This window comes from Sphaerodactylus townsendi, linkage group LG02 (assembly GCF_021028975.2).
Source record: "Sphaerodactylus townsendi isolate TG3544 linkage group LG02, MPM_Stown_v2.3, whole genome shotgun sequence".
NCBI lineage: Eukaryota > Metazoa > Chordata > Lepidosauria > Squamata > Sphaerodactylidae > Sphaerodactylus > Sphaerodactylus townsendi.
This window is the reverse complement of record NC_059426.1, coordinates 148188426-148209454: the sequence shown is the minus strand read 5'-3', so window position 1 is coordinate 148209454 and position 21029 is coordinate 148188426.

Genomic DNA, 21029 nt, shown 5'->3' with positions numbered 1-21029 from the left:
ATTATAGTGAAATACTAATACATGTGAATCTCTCATTATCATTTCTGTGTTCATTTAACTATATAGAAAAACACATTTTCCTATTAACTAATCACATTCATGTAGCTATTCTAACCCAAAACAAAGTTATAAAATATATGTCTGCTGTCACGTTGGCCTTTAGTGACAAGATCTTAAAGATGTTTATCTTTGCTTGCCTGCATAATCACTGACAAGCTTCTAACATGTCATTTGACCTACTGCAAAAATGCAGTCTTGCTGGCCACTATACAGAAACTCCATTTTGATTCTTAGGATCTTTGGTTCATATGAATTTCCATATTCCTTAATCAAATACAAATTTATAGACATTCTGCCCCGTTCCCACAAGTGTGATATGCCAATAAAAGGCATTTGACTTGATTTGAGACATATACAGGAAAAGGTACCATACTGTGAAAAATGAGTCACATGTACCCTTGACTGTATGCTCAAATAATGAGCTAGATTGCCCATAACAAAATGGACACACATTCAAACACAAACTCTAATAGCAGAATATTGGAAAGGACAAACTTATTAGAGTAGATTCAGTTCAAGGAGTGTACAAACATCCTATGCACTTTTATCTTCCTTCCAACAACAATTTTTGACCCTGGGAATGTTTATTCTGAGGGTCGTGGGACCCATGTAAACTGCTAGCCATGCAGGTCAGGAGGTTCAGTGAAGAGCTTTTCACTGCAACTTCCTGATCCGCATGACTATTTGTTCATATGGCCTATCCTGTGACCCAGAAATAAGCACCTCCAGAGTTAGAAATGACTGCTGTGGATAGGAGAAAACAAGAAAGATCCGTGTCTCTTAGCATTTTCTATCACTGGATCTGATCCACATTGTTAGTATTATTAGGTGTTTCTGTCAAAAAGTCATAGCTTTTGTGCATTTGCTGCTTGCCTCGAGGCTGTTTGCTTGTGATGGGGTTTCCCTGCAGTTTTTCTGTTTACACAAGGAATTGGGCTGGAGTATTCGCTCAGGCACTCATTCCCAGTTCCATTGAGCAGAGATAAACTGGTTCAAAATAGCATTTTTTATTTGCAAGGAAGGCACCTCTTACAACCATCTGAATTACCTAACATACAAGAACTAGCAACTAACATCAAGAGCTCCACACAAAACAAACAATAGATACATATATACACAATAAATGTACTACACTAGCAGAGCCTTTTGGCCTACACTATTTGCATTTCAAAAGCATCCTTTTGATCTTATCTAGAGTACTATTGCCAGTCCATCAGGGGCAAAAGTTTAAATCCTGCATGTCTTGTTTTCCTGCAAGGCCCCCCCCCTTTCTTATCTGTCATCCATTAGCTTAATAGACTGGTTTCTTGTTCCAGTGTTAGATCTGCAACATTTAAAAAACAAAACAAAGCCCTCTGATTGTTCAGAAATGGTGGCCAGAACAGAGGGGAAAACTGTTGTTGTACTAGCTGGGAAAGGCAGGAAGGAGCAATAAAACCTGGATAAAGAATTATTCTTTCTTTTTAGCTGTTTTGCTTTGTAGGAAAAAGTGAGGCAATAGAAAAAGTTGTGCTTGCCAGCATTTGGAAACTATACAGCTTCTCTGCTTTGCCCATGGTGGCTTTGGAAATGGCAAGAAACAATACATAGAAGGAAGTCTACAGCAAAGGAAAAGTAAGCTTGCTGCAAGGCAGAACACAAGTTTGTAAATGGCCTCAGAAATAGTCGAACATGACTATCACATGAGGATAAAGGCCCCAGATTCATTTCAACATCTCCATTGTCTGTCTCATGGGAAGCACCACTTGGAACAAGCAGCAGAAACAATCTGTTTTAATTCATGAACTAATTGCACCAGCTAAATTAATTGGGCCAAAACAAAAGCAATAATTTTATTGGGCTTTATAGAATGATGACCCATCTCCCCCCTCCCACACACACATACCTCAACACCTATAATACCAACAGTAACCTTACTACTATCAGCCAATAAACTGAGATTTATTTATTTTTTGCTATCTGAGATGCTAGATGTTAATATTAAGAACTGATCAGAAAATGAACAAAACCAGTAAACTGCTTGGGACAAAATGCAAACGTTCAAAAACTGATACTTGTTCACTATTGTGTGGGGCCAGGACCGCGTCTCTGGTCCTACACAGCTGAATTAGTTTAAGACTAAGTTAGAAAACACCCAAGAAGCAGTTTTGAAACAGAAGATAAGTTTACTGGACAGCATAAGTATCTGACCAGGGTGTCCCCTTAAGTAAGAGGCACACCCACTTCATACAAAAGGACCAATTTTATAAACACAAAAATACAGACGTCATACAGTGCATCCCCTAAGATCCACGTACATAATCCATACCTCTTTCACGTGCTATGAGCATGAACCTTAAAATCCCATTGGATAGTTCTGTCTCGTTGTCAAATCTAGACAGCCTCTATTCTACGTGTTACATTCCTTCTGTTATTCAAACGCTGCATGCTGTTAGCTCGTGGCCCTCTACCCATATGCAAAGGGCTGCAATAAAACTAGCTTCTGCCTTCAAGAAAAACTTGTTTTCTAAGTTTTCTCCCAGAGAGAGATATACCTCTTCAGGCAATGCAGGCTTGACATTCCTTTAGATCATAAAATTTCCCTGTTCCCAGTTTGAAATGTTAAAACATGATTTTAACAGATTAAAAGATAATACAATTATTGATTCTAACACAATAGAATTATAGTGAAATACCCGTAAATATGAATCTCTCATTATCATTTCTGTGTTCATTTAACAATATTGAAAAACACTTGTTCCTATTTAACTAATCACATTCATTTCTATTTCTAATCAAAAACAGTTATAAATGCATATGTCTTCTGTCACATTGGCCTTTAGTGACAAGATCTTAAAGATGTTATCTTTGCTTGCCTGCATTATCACTGACAAGCTTCTAACATGCAGGCTTCTGCTGGTCACTTATACAGAAGCACCATTTTGATTCTTCATATCTTTGGTTCATATGAATTTCCATATTCCTTAATCAAATACAATTTATAGACATTCTGGTCCATCTCCACAATTGCACATTGCAGAAAAAATACAATGACCCCTTTGAGAGCCACATAAATATTGACGAAAGCTTTCCAGAGAGAAGGAAACATTTCCATCTCTCTGGACACAGCATGTAACAGACTTCCCTCTGTGATACACCTCTGAAGATGCCAGCCACAGATGCAGGCGAAACATTAGGAACAAGATCCACCAGACAGCCCGGAAAACCCACCAGAACCACATAAGTATTGCTTTTTTACCTATAGAAGAACATTTTTGAATGGTGACTGATATTTAAGCCAGCTTCTCTATACGTTAATTAACATATGCATGATGTGAACTTGATCGAACGTAACCGGGAACACCAAAAAAATCATTGGTTAAAGTATCCCCTAGAATGCTGTTTTCCATTTGAACTCATTAAAGTTGGCCTGCATTTTGTATAATGTTGATTTTTGATTTCTTGGATTTCTCACTGTAAAATTTGGTATTTTAACAATCACAACCCTTTGTTTCTCTCCCCCTCTCCACCCTGTAAATAATTTCTTTTTCATGATGGCATTTTGTCCCAGATAAATTTCCCATGTGTGAATGTGCTTTAGCTGATAGTAGCAGAGGAAGTTTCTGAAATAAATTACTTTATTTGGGCAGGAGAACTGTTTTGGTATCTGCTATTCTAACAAATCTGGAACAGTTATGCATATTCCAAGCATAACTTTCTCTGTAATCTGACAGGAGGAACTTGATTATCCTTATCCCATAAGAATAGCTGTCATAGATGAATGCTTACATTTTTCAATGCTTTAGCATGGATTAACCACCCTAAAGAGGGCCAAAATTGATAAGAACAATTCCTTAATTATCTAACGTCCTGCCAACAGATAAAGCCAAAGGATATTTCTCCATGTTCAGATTTTTCTTGACAAAAACAAACCCTTCTTTATGGATCTGCTGCAGAAAATGAAAAGGCAAAGTCTGCTATCTTGACCAGGGTAAGGTAGAGTAGGATTCACTTTTAACCCAAAGATTAAATAATTTGTACAGGGCAATCTTATGGTATCTTTTTGTAAGCAGATCACAGCAGCAAATTTGGGTGCTAGAGTCTTTCTTACCATCTCTGAGAAGCCCAGATGAACAGTCTGCCATTGAAGTGACTAACTGGCCATCCTATAGCTTCTGTTGGTATTGTTAATTCCCATACTTGAGATAATATGATTTTTTTTAAAAAAAAATGCTTTTACTTGCTGTTGCTAGTGTAGTGTACTAATGTACTTGATGAGTAAATTATTTTATTAGTAAATCTAACCTGGTATGGTTATTATCATTCATTTTTTGTAGGTTACTGCTGCTATAGTTTTAATAGTTTTAATAGTTTTAAGGTTTTGTATTGTTTTAATTGGGGTTATTCGATTTGTTTTATTGTCTTGTTATTTGTTGTTGTACACCGCCCTGAGCCCTTCGGGGGTAAGGCGGTTTATCAAATCGAATGAATGAATGAATGAATGAATGAATGAATGAATACAGTTGTTAAGCTCTTTTGGTCATCAGCAGGGGGATGGGCGTAGGATTTAATTGGTGTCATGAGCCCTGAGCCTGTCCAATGGGGAAGGGCATCTTACAAAGCTAATAAATACATTCATCCACACTGGGAAACTCCTGGAGATTTCAAGGTGGAGCCTGGGGAAGGCAGGAACCTCACTAGGGTAGAATTTCTTAGAGTTCACCCTCCAAAGCATCCATTTTCTCCAGGGGAATCAATCTGTAGTCTGGAGATGAGCTGTAATTCCAGGGAATCTTCAGGTCCCACCTACAGGCTGGCATCCCTATACGTATGTGGTTGGTCTTGCTATCACTAGATTTCAGAAAAGAACTGTCTTCTAATAAACACATTCACATGCGCAAACATGTGGCTAGTAGCATCACTAAGGACTCTTCATAGGCAAAAAGATAAAATTTTAATGAAACAATTATTGGTGACTGATGTATGTGATTTGTGAGTGTTACTCTTTTTCACAAAAAGATAACAGTGAATTTATCCATTAATCTGTCATTTTCTGAACCTTCTTTGTACTAGAATGCTCCACGGGGGGGTCATAACGTCTACCTAGAACAGGGGTAGGGAACCTGCGGCTCTCCAGATGTTCAGGAACTACAATTCACATCAGCCTCTGTCAGCATGGCCAATTGGCCATGCTGGTAGGGGCTGATGGGAATTGTAGTTCCTGAACATCTGGAGAGCTGCAGGTTCCCTACCCCTGACCTAGAAGAACTAGGTAGGCACTACAACCCCCACGGAGCATTCTACTACAAAGAAGGTCCAGGAAATGGTGGATTAATACACAAAGTTACTGTAATCTTGTTGTGGAAAAGAGTATAATTGTCTGTTCAAACAAATACCTGCTGAGCTGAGCAGCTATACAGCAAAAATAGGGGAGTAGTGGAAGTTAATCAGGCTATGGGAGAACATGTGTGTGCAACAAATCTTATTGACTTATATTGTATAGTTCATGCAGAATACAGTGAAACAGCCTGTCAAACACCCATGTACAGATCAATGAGCTATCCAACTGACCATCAAAAAAAACAAGTCTCTGCAACTGGTGAACAGATCACAGGCTGAATTGGTGGGTGTTTGTGCATTCCTAGTGAGTACTACAGAATAACTGGCCTTCACCAAATGTACAAGCAGAAATCATTTCAGTTTCCTCTGAGTCTCCAGTTCTCTCTTAGTATCTCACCCACCTCCAGCCTACATGGGGAAGTTTCCAAGCAAGTTAAACATTGAAAGCTATATTTTATTAATAGACCAACTAGATTCTGATCATTTTATTTGTTTTTATCCAGTATAAATAGTGTTGTCTCTGCCTTGACTCACTGCCAAGTTGATATGTATAATGCAAACCTTGTGGTGACTGAAGATTCAAGATATATAACTACAGGCAAGCAAATCCCTTGAATGATTTTCCTTCCAGATAAGAAATACCATGTGTATTTTTCTACATCAAGACAAGATTCCTGCTTTATCTGCCATTTATGCAGTGTAATCTGTTGATTATATAATCAGCCCATTTTGATTGCCTGTAATTTAATATGCTTTCAGCAGGTTAAGCAAAAATGATCTTTTAATTGTAATTGATGATTCCAAATGAACTTTCTCATGGTGGGAAAAAGGATTTAAATACTTCAAATGATAATGAAATCTTATATTGCAAGCTTGCTTTCCATCCCTCAGGATTCCAAAATAAGTTACAACTTATTAAATAGACATATAGCTTGAATTATTGGCTAACTCCTATGGTAATTACTTATAGTCTCCTGTTCCTCTATTCCTCATTAAAGCATTATGAGGACCATTCATTTTTGAAAACTTTATTTGATATTATTTTGTTTACAGAACTGCCCTCTGGCTCCTTTTACAGGAAAAAAAATCTCATTTACAAATGGAGAGAATTTATTAAATCCCAGAATCCCCATTCTCTTAGTAAACATTTGTCCTAATATGGCCAGCTATGACTTCCAACCAACTCTGAAGGAACATTTTCATTCAAGGAGCAGCAGTGGCGTAGTGGCTAGGAGCAGGTGCACTCTGATCTGGAGGAACCGGGTTTGATTCCCAGCTCTGCCGCTTGAGTTGTGGAGGCTTATCTGGGGAATTCAGATTAGCCTGTGCACTCCCACACATGCCAGCTGGGTGACCTTGAGCTAGTCACAGCTTTTCGGAGCTCTCTCAGCCCCACCCATCTCACTGGGTGTTTGTTGTGAGGGCGGAAGGGCAAGGAGATCGTAAGCCCCTTTGAGTCTCCTACAGGAGAGAAAGGGGGGATATAAATCCAAATTCTTCTTCTTCTTCTTCTTCTTCTTCTTCTTCTTCTTCTTCTCCTCCTCCTCCTCCTCCTCCTCCTCCTCCTCCTCCTCCTCCTCCTTCAATTGATGGGAAAGCCATCTAATTTTTATTACATTTTCATGAGTTTCCAATCTCTAGTCCACTATACTGCTTGTGAGATTTTCCACAACAATACATCAAAGATGTGTTTGGACATTATAAAAAACATAGGAGATGGGCAACTTCCAGACTAGTTGCAGTATTTGAAAGTTTGAAATTAGCTGAAGTTACACATTTTTAAAAAATTTCTATGAAAAATTGCATGTGTGTGTATTCACATGACGCTACCTTCAACTAAACCAGACCACTGGTCTATCTAACAGTAGTGTCTATTCAGACTGGCAATGGTCTCTTCAGACTCTCTGGCAGTACCCACTACCATACTTTGTTCAACTGGAGGTACCAAGGTTGAGACTGTGGACCATTTTAAAACATGCCGAGGGCCTTAAGCTGTGTCAAGTTCAAGACACCCTTCCAAAGATCACTTAGTCATGTACAGTTTTGTTGTTTTTAGAAGCACATCCTACTCTGAGTCCCCAAAATGTAGTTTACTTACTTTGTGCATACATCCAGCTCCAGCCTACCTTCATTCAGGTATGTTTTCTGCTCCTGGCGAGTCACAATCCACCACCTTGAACACTATCCTTTTAAAGTGGGATTTAGTTCTAGAACACTAGAGGAGGCTCTTACATCCCGGCAGTGCTGAAACTGTTCAAAGCAAAAACAATCCTGCAACTACTCTTTAGTTCTTTTCTAGGATCACCCTCTGCATCATTTGCTCCACTAGAAAGAGTACAATCTCAGGCCCTTTCCTCATGGAGGCGGAAGGGCTTGGGTCGGCGTTTCTGACGCCGACCCGACAACGCTGGGACCGTCCGCATGGACGGTCCCAGAAAGAATCGGGAAGACGGCGCCGCTGGGCGCCGTCACCCGGTCGACTCACCTGCTCTCCGGCCCTCCAGCGCATCACCGGGGCCTGGGGACACGCCTCCCCTGCCCTGCGCGCCTGCTTCCAGCCGGCATTTTCAGAAAAGTGCGCTTCCCAGCGCACTCTGAAAACACCGGCTCGGCGCCGGGCGGACAGTGCGAGGGCGACGCGGCTGCGAAGCAGCTGCGCCCCCTGTGCGAATGGCGGCCTGGGGACGGCGTTTTTGCCATCCCCAGGCCGCCATATTCTGCCCGTGCGGAAATGGCCTAAGTTCCTTAGATCTCTTGTACAGGTCCCAAATAATGTTCCCAATTTGTGGATTAGGCTTGAAGCTAGGATGTTAAGTGTAGAAGATCTAATTTATCTACTATCAATTAAAAAATGGCTAGGTCTTCTTCCATTAGTTCTTCAGGACAATTTTCAGTCTAGCTTGCCTAGGACAGTTCAAAGTACCCTTCAACAGATGGGATTTTCCATTCAATCTCTCATAGCTGTGGGAGCTGAAAGGGCCTGTGCACTAGTTAAACAGAGAATTCTTGATATAGGGAGACAAACGGACGTTATGAAGTCACCTAAATTTCTAGCACCGGAACATCTAAAATGGAAAGTAATTACAGCACCATACCAGTTCTTCCTTGACAACAGTGACATGAGAAGTTTGTTTACTTTGGCCAGATGCAATTCTGTTCCCTCCTCATTGTTAGAGGGTAAATATTAAAAAATTCCACATGGAAAGAGGCTTTGCCCCTGTCCTCTTGATTCCTAAATAGTTTTTTAAATGCCCTATTTATGAACAGTTTTGTAAGGAAATCCTTAGTCCAGTCCTGGCAGGCCTAATTGGCTTGAATGACAAAGATATACTGGACTACATGCTAATGAAGGGATCAAAGAATAACATGTGCAAAGGATTCCTTTTGTTCATTAATTTGTGAATATAAAGAGTCACCTGGCGGTCGAATGGTAAGGGATGGGATACTTTTAAATATGATACAGTTTTAATGTATAGATTAATTTGTTGAAAGTCAGAGTTTTAAGTAGGGCTCCATATGTACTCCTTATAATGGAGTTTAATTTTTAATTTATGTACTAATCAATGTATTTTATTCCATTGTTGCCAATATATTATGGTAAGACAGGGTTTTATATACTGGTCATTGACTGTAAATAAACAATTATGTTAGTCCCACAGTACACTGCATTGATCTGGCCACACCTGGAGTGCTGTTCTGATGTTCAGTGCAGTTCTGGATGCCTCACTTTGCAAAGGATGTGAACAGAATGAAGCAGGAGCAGAGGAGAGCAATGAGGATGACCAGGGGCCTGGAGATCACCCATATGTGGAAAAGCTGGGGGACATGGGAATATTCAGTCTGCAGAAGAAGAAGTTGAGGGGGACATGCTTGCTCCCTAAGTATCTGAAAGACTGTCAGCTGCACACAAAATGTCAGGTGCAAGCTGAGGGTGAAACTAAACACAGAGCAAAATAATCAGGTAGGAAATAGCTTGTTTTCCCCTCTGAAGCCTTTGCTGTCCGGAAAATAGACCAGAAGACGCCTCTCTTTCAGAGTCCCTCCCCCATGTGTCTTGTTTTGGGTGTGCAAAGTGAAAAGAAGTAGTGGCCTCTTTTATCTTTTTTGTTGTCTTTTTTGTGCTGTGCAGAATGGACCATGTTCAGGAAGGAAAACAGAATAAACCGTTGTCTCTGTGGGTAGAAAAAACTAGCAATGCCAGTCATACAACACTGCTTTTTTCCAGCACTCCGTTAACAATGACATGATCATTTTCCTAATACACTCACATTTTGGAAGTAACACAACCTTTTCTTTCAATGGTGGGAGTACAAATAAATTGCAACTATTATTTGCCATCCATGCCAAAAAACTTGTCCATAGCCAAGGACAACGACGTCTTGCATTAGGTAAATATTCACTGCTCTCTTAGAAGACTGGTTTCATATCAAACAAATGGCTGTATGACCAAAAATATCTCTTTGACAAAAAAATGTTCTTCCTGAGCTTTTTTGATTGTGTGTGGCTGTAGGGTATGTGAATTCAATGTGTGTCCTTTTCCTGTTTGCTCCCAAAGGGAATAGTAGCAAGTATTCCATTCAGATAGATCTATGATTAATGTTCTCCACTCTGAATGAGGGTTGGCTTCAGGAGTTGTTTACTGAAATATGTAGTCGAGTCTCAAAGCCAACAGCATTCCCCCAGGGTGCCCATTAGGTAGAAGGGCAGCACAGTTGTAAGCAATCTGTTTTGTAAAGTTGAAGAATGTGATAGAACAGACATCTAAGTGGTATTTGGTAAATATTTCATATTCTCGAACGGAGAACTTGCAGACAGAAAGAACACTATGCAAGGCAATAATTTATAAACATAATTCAGAGGGGGAAAACCCTCCTGTTAAATATGGCTTTAACAATAAGAATAAAAAAGCAAGTAGGTACAATGCAAATACAAGCAAAAGACAGAAATTAAGTGGGTAAAAGTGTATGAAATAGATGTATGCTCTGTTGTCCTAAATAAATCAAATAGTGAGTAGCCTGAAGACCATATGGGTATAGTTAAACCTTAATTTATTGATAAGAAATCCAAGTGGATTCCAAAGACAATTGTAGAAAAAGGCAGTGATGCTCAGTAGAAACCAACGACAAATGAACATTAGGATGTGTGTGGTCATATATCATTTTTAAAGCATGAAGAGGATTTTTAAAAATTGGAATGAAAACCTGTATTAAAGAAGTCATTTCTGTTCTATAAGCAATTAAAATGCACATATGCATAATGGCCATAGGAATTAGTAATTTGCCATGCAATCCTGAACAGTTATGTCCTTCTACACACACACATATATATATGAGCATATATCCTCCGGTAACCAGAAAAGAAGCCTTTTCTAAACCAATAGGGAAACAGTTTAAGAAGAAGGGTAGTTTTTAATACCCTACTTTCCCCTACTTTAAGAAGTCTCAAAGTGGTTTGCAGTCACATTTTCTTCCTCTCCTTCAACCAGTACTTTGTTAAGCAGGTGAGGCTTAGAAGGTTCTGAAAGAACTATGACTGGCCCAAGATCATCAGCAGGCTTCAAGGGGAGGAATGTGGAATCAAACCTGGCCCTCCAGATTAGAGTCCACCACTCTTAACTACTCTATCATTATTGGCAGAAAATGGATACTGAGCACAAAAATGTCAGAGCATGTCACACCAGAGATGTACTGGGAGAAAATGGAGCCCAGAGACAACCCCTTCTCCAGGCGCAACCCCACCCCCGTGCACCCCTGCGCTTGGGGCAGGGCTGCCCACTGCCAAGCCCTACTCCCCCCTCCATGCCAGCTGGCAGGGCCTGAGGAGGCCCGCACGGAGGTTGGGGGCACTTGGGGGCAGGGCTGCCTGCAACCAAGCTTTGCATGTTGAGCCCCACCCGCTACCCTCACTCCTGGCCTGCATGCTGGCCGACAGGGCCAGCGGAGGGCCTGGGCAGGCGTACATAGAGGCTGGGCAGTGGGGCTTATGGGGCCCACCTGCTCCTGAGCCCTGCCCCCAGCCTCCAAGCAGGCCAAGCCATACCCCCTGGCCTCCGTACAAACCTGCAGGGCTGAGCCGGCTGGCGGGGATGTGGGGCTCGGTGGTATGTGGCTGGGTCATACACCTTTTGATCATGTAGTGGGGGTCCCAGAGCCCTGCCCCGTGACCAAAAGCTGTGTGCCCGGGGACATGGGTAACCCCATGTCCCTATGGGCTATACACCTCTGTGTCACACACATATTGTTGATGCTCAGTGATCTGTCTCTCTCCAACTGCCGATTGCTGCCTGGGAAATTATAGCCAGTCAACAAGGCACCAAAATAAATAATGAGACTGGAAAATTTCCAACCACTCCTGAGCATCATAAATAAATTTGTTTACATTTGGATCATTTTGAACTCTTTAAGTGGTTCAGATTGAATCATGACTGGTTAAATGATCTCTTCTTAATACAGCAACATGTGTTCATTAAGATGATCAGCTAGGCAAACATACTATCATGACTTGGCAAAATCTGTATGAACCTCACATACTCTTTTATGTCCTGCATTTTTTCTATCCCTTCCTGTTTTATATGTATACCATAGGTTGCCATTGTCACTGCGGGGGGCAGGAAGGAACATGTGTGCATGTGAGAAGACTTGCTACACTCACTCCCCTTCCTAGTCACTTTATAGAGAAGTTATCAGCACCCAAACTCTGCCCTATTTATCCATTTTCAGACACAGGAGGGCCTCTCTGCATATGTGTGGGTTGTGTGTGGTTTGTAGTTTGCATTCCATTTGCTCCTGTTGCTATATAAATTAGCCCATATGTGGGGGTCCCCTCGATATTACTCAAAGCAACTTGTACCTCTCTGTTACAAGAGTTATTACATCGAAAGAAGTAAACTGTGGGTTTTGTTTGCCCTCCAAATCAGTTTTAAAACCACATTTTGATAATGGAAAAGTCAACATAACTCTATACTCTTTTCTACCCAGGTGTCAGGAATGAATAGGGCTGCCAGCTTCTTGTTGGAAAATTCTTAATGGTTTGGGAGTGAAGACTGAGGAGATGGAGTTAAGGGAGGGAAGGGAACTCAACAGGGACATGATATCATAAGTCCACCTTGCAAAGCAGCCATTTTGTCCAGGGCACACCTGGAGGTTGGCAAAATGTGGTGTGCAAAGTAAAGGTTTTAGAAAGATCTAGGAATCTCCATTTCTTTGCCAACAAAACTTGACTGTATGCCAAAGGCAAAGCTACAAGGGGGCCAGGGGGTGCACGTTGCACCGGGCGCACACCTGGGGGCACAAAAATTCAGGGAGCTTCCAATGGGAGCTAATAGGAGATGGGGGACCTTTGAGGGTCCATAACTTTGAACACCCTGAACCAAACTTTACCAAACCTGGGTGGTATCATCAGGAGAGTCTCCTAAAATTACCCTGAAATTTTGGTGCTGCTAGCCTAAAAACTGCACCCCCTGCAGGCCACAAACTGAAAAAACACTAAAAAATACAAAAAACACAAACAAACATGGGGGGGCACAAAACTCAGATTTTGCAACAGGCTCCATTTTCCCTAGCTATGCCTCTGCTGTATGCTAATAGTAAAGTTTAAGTTCTGCACTACAGGGTTTCATGGAATTTGAATCCAAAATGATGCAAGCAGGGAGGAACAGAGCCAAATTTTGACTCCCTTTGCCTGTATTGTCACAATCACATTTGAGAACACCTACCATATATAATATTTGCTGTTGCGAACCTGACCACAAAATAACGAATGTTCCAATTAATTGTTTTGTGTTCTCTGGAATATTCCCAATATACTCTCGAGTGGCATACTTTGGTTCCTGCTGCAAATCTTTAAGATTACACTCACTATCAGTTCTGCTTGGTAAATGCAATTTCTGATTCATAGTAAGAGGTTATGTACTCAGATATAAGCACTGGATGCAGAGATTCATCTCCAGGAATTGTTCCTAAAAACACCTTTTTCACACAGAGTACCCAATGAAACTGAATGTGGGCATGGGAATTTATTTCTATGTGTGCATTAATTTTGCTAGATAAAAACAGTTGTCTTTTGACACTGAACAACAATAATTTATCACTCTGAAACAAACTGCCCAATTTTAGAGTGCCCTTTTTTTGCAACATGTTGACACTTAGGACAATTTGTAAACCTGTACTGCAAAAGCTGCTGACTTAAAAGGAACATGTACAGATGATTAGAATGCAGATTTTTTAATCAGCATTGCATTCCAAGCTTCCTTCAAATACTGACTTCAGCTGTACAAATAAATTTCAGCCTCCACATAAATATAGACAAGTAAATGTGTAAGTAGTTGTACCCAAAGTGAAAACTCTAATTCATGCTGGATTAAGATCTACTCTGGCACAAATATTAGGGAATTAGTTATAATATCCATGACATTAAGTTAAATTAACCAGAGATGGAATAACACTCGTGGGAGCTATCAAAATCCTGTATAGCAGGCTATTACAGTTTCAGCCATCCAGCTGGCTTACAGTTCAAAAAAGGGAAATTGCTGGTACCTTTTAATCTGTAAATAAATACAGGCTGATCTTTCTTTCTTTCTTTCTATCTTTCTATCTTTCTATCTTTCTATTTATTTATTATAACAGCAACAGTGGCCGCCAGCAGGCCTGCGGCGGGTCCAAAGCCAGCGAGTGCAGCCTGGGCACAGAGAAAGCCGCCAGGTGCCTGCTGGGTCCTTGCATTTTGTTTTGTTGTGTTTTGACCAAACCCATGTGGCTGAGCTTCTTTTCTTTGACTTATATTTGCTGGCTACCAAAAGATGCCAGCGGGATGAGTGGGAAGCAGGAAGGAGCTGGCAACATGGAAGGGGAGTGAGTGGGAAGGTGTGGATGGTAGTGCAAAGGAATGGGGGGTGAAGCTAGGTAAATTGGCTGTGGGTGAAGGGAAGATGTCCGTGGCAAAGTTGTGCTTACTGGAAAATCTACCCCGCTCTGGTGGTGAAGCAGATTAAAGTTGTGCTACCCTGTTTCCCCGAATATAAGACATCCCCTGAAAAGAAGACGTAGTAGAGGTTTTGCTGAAGTGTGAAATATAAGGCATCCCCCAAAAGTAAGACGTAGCAAAGTTTTTGTTTGGAAGCATGCCCGACGAACAGAACACAGAAAAATAAGACATCCCCTGAAAATAAGACATAGCACATCTTTGGGAGCAAAAATTAATATAAGACTCTGTCTTGTTTTAGGGGAAACACGGTAGAAGGGGTGTTGCTTCCCACAGAGAAAATGGAAAGTGAAAGTAGGACTTGGGGAAATACATCCGTACAAGAAATCTTGCCGCAGCAGACATTCCATGCTCTTACAGTTACACTTAGAGAACCTTGTACATAATCAGCTACTGAGGTAAAATGGTCATCTCCCAGGAACTCACCAAGTCCAAAATCAATGAGGATTAAGAGGAAGGGGCAGCCCAGGGTTATGAGCTATAATGCTTACAATACTATATCCCCTTCTAGAAACGAAGGTAAATTCTTCAAGGAAATTACACCTTTCTGTCCATTTAGCATAATTAGGACAAGATGGCTACCTTGGCCATTAGAAATGCACATCCCCCTCTATGCTGGATTCACATCTCTAAATGCACATTTGGTTGACATTCGCCCTTGCAGTGCCGCAGAAACCTTGTACATAATCAGCTACTGAGGTAAAATGGTCATCTCCCAGGAACTCACCAAGTCCAAAATCAATGATTAAAGGAAGGGCAGCAGGGTTAACCAAACTATAATGTACAATACTATATCCCCTTCTAGAAACGAAGGTAAATTCTTCAAGGAAATTACACCTTTCTGTCCATTTAGCATAATTAGGACAAGATGGCTACCTTGGCCATTAGAAATGCACATCCCCCTCTATGCTGGATTCACATCTCTAAATGCACATTTGGTTGAAAGCAATGCAATTCAGCTTAACAACACTTATTCTCAGAAGCACATTTTTATGATGTGTTTGGCTTAAACCTCATTTTTTTATCCAGAAAGTGACTGCGTTGGTGTCAGGACCAGGTTTCACTTCTTGTAACTCCCAGTAAGTTTCAGTTTTGTTCTCCCCAACAACCTTCATTCCCGCCACCCTTCAGGATCGCCCACTGCACACCCTACATATACTGGAACTGAGGGCAAGAACCCTCAGTTCCAGCACCCTGTAGTTAGGGCGATACAATTCAATAAAGTTCATTCCTTCTCACAAAGTCGACTTTGTTTGAGTGTGTTCAGCCTTACAGTTGGAGCACAATCTCCACAGTTAGATTGGCTGAGGAACTGAAGGTAGGAGGAGCCTGTGAAGAGATCAAAGGGGGAAGCTTTCCTATTCTTGCTGACTTTGGCAATCCCTTAGGATTTTCAAAGCAAGAGATGTTCACAGGTTTGCCATTGGTCCTTTCTGCCCAAACCTTTTAAAACACTTTGAGGCAGGAAATAAAACCTTTCCTCCATGGAGTTCTGCATTGTTTTTACCCCTTTTATAAAAGTTCCTAAAAAGTTTTATTTGCAGTCTCAAATGTTTTGAATGAATGCCTTTTAAAACGATTCTTTAGTTGTAACGTTTTCAAAATGGCTTCACTGGGCTGTGCAATCTCTTTGTTTCCCATGCCTCTCTGCTGTCCCTGGACTTCCTCTTCAGTGCAATCTTCTCAGCTCACTCCTTGCCCTTCACCTGTTTATTTCTCATTTCTGCTTGGTTTTTTTTTTTGGGGGGGGGGGTAATTTTTGAAGGATTGAGAATATATGATTGCTTTAGTTTGCAGCACAAGGCTGTGAAGTTTTGAAGCATTAATCGAACAAAACACTTTTTAAAAAGAGAAAAATAACAAAGTAGTGGCCAGGAATTGTTTAGAAAGGAGGAGTGTGGGGAATTGAAAACGTTTTACAAACAGTTTAGGGGATTTGTGCAGAAAGGAGGAGGTGGTGATGGCCACTAACCTGGATAGCTTTAAAAAGGGCTTGGACAGATTAATGGAGGAGAAGTCGATCTATGGCTACCAATCTTGATCCTCCTTAATCTCAGATTGCAAATGCCTTAGCAGACCAGGTGCTCAGCAGCAGCAGCAGCAGCAGAAGGCCATTGCTTTCACATACTGCATGTGAGCTCCCAAAGGCACCTGGTGGGCCATTGCGAGTAGCAGAATGCTGGACTAGATGGACTCTGGTCTGATCCAGCAGGCTAGTTCTTATGTTCTGATGTTCTTGAAATGTTTATTGAAATAAAAAAATGTTCTTATGTTCTTAAAGGGCCATTGTCTGCTTCTGCATAGGCTAAGAGAGTTCTGAGAGAACTGTGACTGGCTCAAGGTCAGTCTTCATGTGGAGGAGGGGAATTGAATCCAGTTCTCCAGATTAGAGCCTAGCACTCTTAACCACTGCACTATACTAATTCTAATCTAGAGAAGTGCAGTACTTTATTCCTATGTTTCTACTGCACTGTAAATTGAGGGCTGCACAGCAGGAAACTAGCCCTAAGGTCATGAAAGAGCTGAAATTGCCTTAAACTTTTTTTTGTCATTCAGGTTTTGTTCTCACAAGTGAAACATCTGCAAGTGATGCCAGGGATTCCACAAACTTGTCAATAACAATAAAACACTGAGAATATGAAGTAACTGAGAAGCCCAGAAGTATGTCATTTATAGGAATCAGTTGAATGAATTACACTCAAGGATGTGCCAATCAAGTCTCTCTTGAAAAATCCCTTTTTTCTACAGGCACTCCAACTCATTAAAGTTTATTACCACGGCAGTTCTCACCACAAAGTGTCTGCTTCTCAAATATATTTTAGAGCCTTTGGCAATCATCTGCCAGATCTGTCATCACTTATGCTGTCACTGAAGACCAGTGGGGATAGTCGGACCAATGGGGACAGGCATAACTGGAGTAACTATTTTACAGTTTTAGGCTGAGGTAGTAGGGACTGGATCCTTTGACACATTTGTGGAAGGCAATGACAGTCACAGATGTGTTCCCTTCCCCTGAAAGTTCTTCTCAATAAAATTTTATTCTTGAGGATATGGGGTCCACATGGGATAATAACAATATGAGTCAGAGGGCTACAAAGAAGGGGCATTTGATGGAATCACCGTTCCTGTCTTTGCTCTCAATGCAACTTTGCTGTCAGAAGACAGGAGAGGGTGATTTTGCCCCCTTTCTGCTTCCAGTCGGTCTTTTATCCCTTTAGATGTGAGACCATGTGGGTCCTGCAATTGTGGGAATAAATTTGCAGAAGAGGAGAATGCAGGAAATGCTATTCTTACATGCGCTGATCCCATTCTGTAAAAAACTTCTGGCATATATTAATCTAGTACATTGGGAACCATACTGCATGAAAGTTTTCTGCTGCGCTCATTTACTTAACGCAGGAAGTTTTTAAAAAAGGAATATGAAAAGAAAAGTCTGTACACCTGCAAGATAGAATATTTCAATCAAGAATTTTACCATCCATCACATTCTGCATACCATAGATTGGCTTTTAAGTAGCCACTATAATCCACTTCAAGTGGAAACAAAATACCACACCTAGTAAGGAAGCATGTATTGGGCAGAGTTCCAGAAAGAACCCAATCCCATGCTTTGGTGTTTGCTTTCAACAATCTTTATTGCAACAGGATTTACAAAACACAAAACCTGACCGCAGGCAACTCATACAACAGAAAGACCTTCAGAGCACAAGCACTAGCACACAATAACATATAGCAGAGAGAGAAAAGCAACAAGAGGCAGGCTGAACTACAAGAGAAAAAATTTAAACCCTAAACACTAGAGAATGCCCCACAGCTCTCTGTAGGATAAAAGTGGACTAAATTACTCTTTCAGCAGAATTTGCATAAACTACACCAGAGGTCCGCAACATGGTGCCCATCAGTGCCATGGTGCCCAGTAGCACTTTTTTCTTGGCACCCACCAAGTATTTTTATGAAGTGGGTGGGGACAGGTAGGGCTTTTGCCCAGCAAGGCTTTTGCCCGGCTATTGGAGATTTGATTGGCTGTGCAGTTATTTTCCTCACTTTGATCTGGTGAACAGGATTTGTTTCCCTGCACAAAGCCTTCTGGATGACTTTTGGCTAGTCACAGTTTGTTTAAAACTCTCTCAGCCCCACCTACCTCGCAAGGTATCTGTTGTGATGAGAGGAAGGAGTTTGCAAACCACTTTGAGGGCCACTCCCCACTCCCCATAAGCCGCAGGGTCACCTCTTTAAAAGACACGAGGAGGATGGACGTTCCCCACGTCACCAGCGCCCACTGCGCAGCTGCCCTTAATTTGCCGCTCTCCCACCTCCTTGTCGCGCGGCAAATTAGGTCCTCTGAAAAGAGCAACATTTTCAAAAACCCCGCAGGTGCCGCAGGGGGGTGGGGAACCTCGGCTGTTTACGCGCGGCTGATTCGCTCTGACGCGCAGCTTCCGGCCAATCAGGAAACAGGAACCGCCATTTTGTTTAGGGAGGGTATTCCTGTCAGAAAGTGCTTGGAAATTGAGACGTGTGCACAACAAGACGTGCCAACATTGCTCTTTTTTTTTTACTCGAGCTCCACTGTTTTGCAGCTTGGCAAAGTGCTGCTGAGCACAGGGTTGTCGGCGGTGTAAACCGAAACCGATATTTACTTTCATTTTTCTGCCCAAGCAATTTGCAACAGGTAGTGACGTCAGCATGTGCAGACGTCTTAAAACAATGCGTTCAGCTTATCCAAACGAACTTTTCGGGTCAGCCAATCGTGCCGGAGCCCTGCCTTCGGGCTGGTTGCAACTCCCACGCGGTAAATGATGCAGGTAACACGCAGCCAGCCAATCAGAACGCTCGATTGCCTCTTTGACTCTTGATGAGGAACCCCGCGCTATTTCCTGAATGGAAAATGAGTGGGGAACAAATGTCTCCGTTGTCAAAAGCCACGGAGGCTTTTCTACGAGGGGTCGCTGCGGGGTTGCACTCAGACGAGGTAAGTGGGGAGTGGCCCTGAGTCTTCTTACAGGAAAGAAAGGTGGGGTATAAATCCAAACTCTTACCCCTCTTCCTCTTCTTCTTTAATATTTATTTTGATTTCTTGTCCAATGTAAATACTAGGGAAGATCCCTGCAAAATATGAAGATCCAGCAAACTCACTTTTGAATGGAAATGTGAAATACTTCTGTGTATGGAATAAAGAGGCTAAGTCAAAATGATCCTCAACCAGTCACAGAAACATTAATTAGGAACAGTGGAAAGAATGTATTGATTAATGAATACATCAGATGTTCCAACAAAGATTCATTCCAAGAGAGAACTCACACAGGACACAGAAAACAGTTAACCCAACCTTACATTTGTTTCTGTATTTCCATAGTTCCCTCCCAAAATTAAACTGATTGGAAGAGGAAGTAAATACTATTTAGGGGGCATTCAATGTGTTTCTGTGTTTCCCAGTAACAGCTAAGAACTGTCCTTCATATCAGTTCTTGCCTGACCTCCCCATACTACTTGGAAATTATCTTCCTTACATGGAAGAAATGATTCCAAAGCTGGAAATGCATACAAAGAGGGAAAGGATTGGAGGCCAAATGAAGCAGCTGGCAATCTCAACAGTCTTCAGTTGTGTTGGGTTGCAAACCTGCTATCGTCTGAAGTATTTCATGTAGAGGTGCTCCCTGAACAGCCAAACAGGGGGTGGGCCAAGTTCCATCCTGGGCAGGCCTAGGCAGGTGGGCCTCAGCTGGCCACTTTTCAGTCTGATCCACCTGTCTGGTATAAATACAGCTACTAAATGGCCGAAAAGCCAAAGCAGAGAAGTAGGTATGCCAGCTTCTGAATCAACCAACTGGCTTGTGCATCTCTAAAACATATTGTAATGGCCATCATAATTTGCTATCTTTTTTCATGATGAATTATTTATTTTACATTGGATTTTGTTTTGAAAAAAACTTTGGTTTAAGGCACTGTGTTAATCTCTTTCACTAGGAAACTTGCGTGTGATGCATTGATTCAGTTAAGAGGAAGATAGACTTTTATAAACAAGACTACCAAAATTCAGTTAAACCCTCTTTTTATCTATCAGGTGACATTTCAGGCACCTGAGCCTTTGAAATATGAAATAGACAAAAAATGCCATATGAAGAGATAAAAGGGAGCTGCTACACACAGAATGCTCATTTCTATGGAAAGGTTGACTGCCATATGGGATTTAAAGGCAGTTACAGCTTTGAGTGATTCAAGGTTCAGGTAGGTGGAGTATTGCTTCAGATGTTGCACATGATATGAATGGTCAGATGGGTCCTCCTGTGATATTTTTTCCAAGCATGAAGAGAAATGGTCCTTTTCACTTTAGATTACTTTCTCAGTAGTTCTGAACAAAGGAATCCCCTCTCCTTTCAGGTCACTCTGTCTTGGAAATAGTTGCTTCTCAGCAGTGGCATTCTCTTGGGAACCTATCATTACTTTCCTGGCCGCCTGCCTGTATGTCTATATTTTGGTTCTGTTTTCATTTAACATTGCTTAACAGATACTGATCTATTTGTCTGCCTCTCCTATCTGTGCAACCATCCATTGACATAAGGACCAACATTCTTGCATAAAGATGTAGCATATGTATGATTTCCCAAAGAAATGAGCATTTTTGCATATCAGAATGCTCACGGGCTCTTTGAGTATCCTGTTTCCAAGCT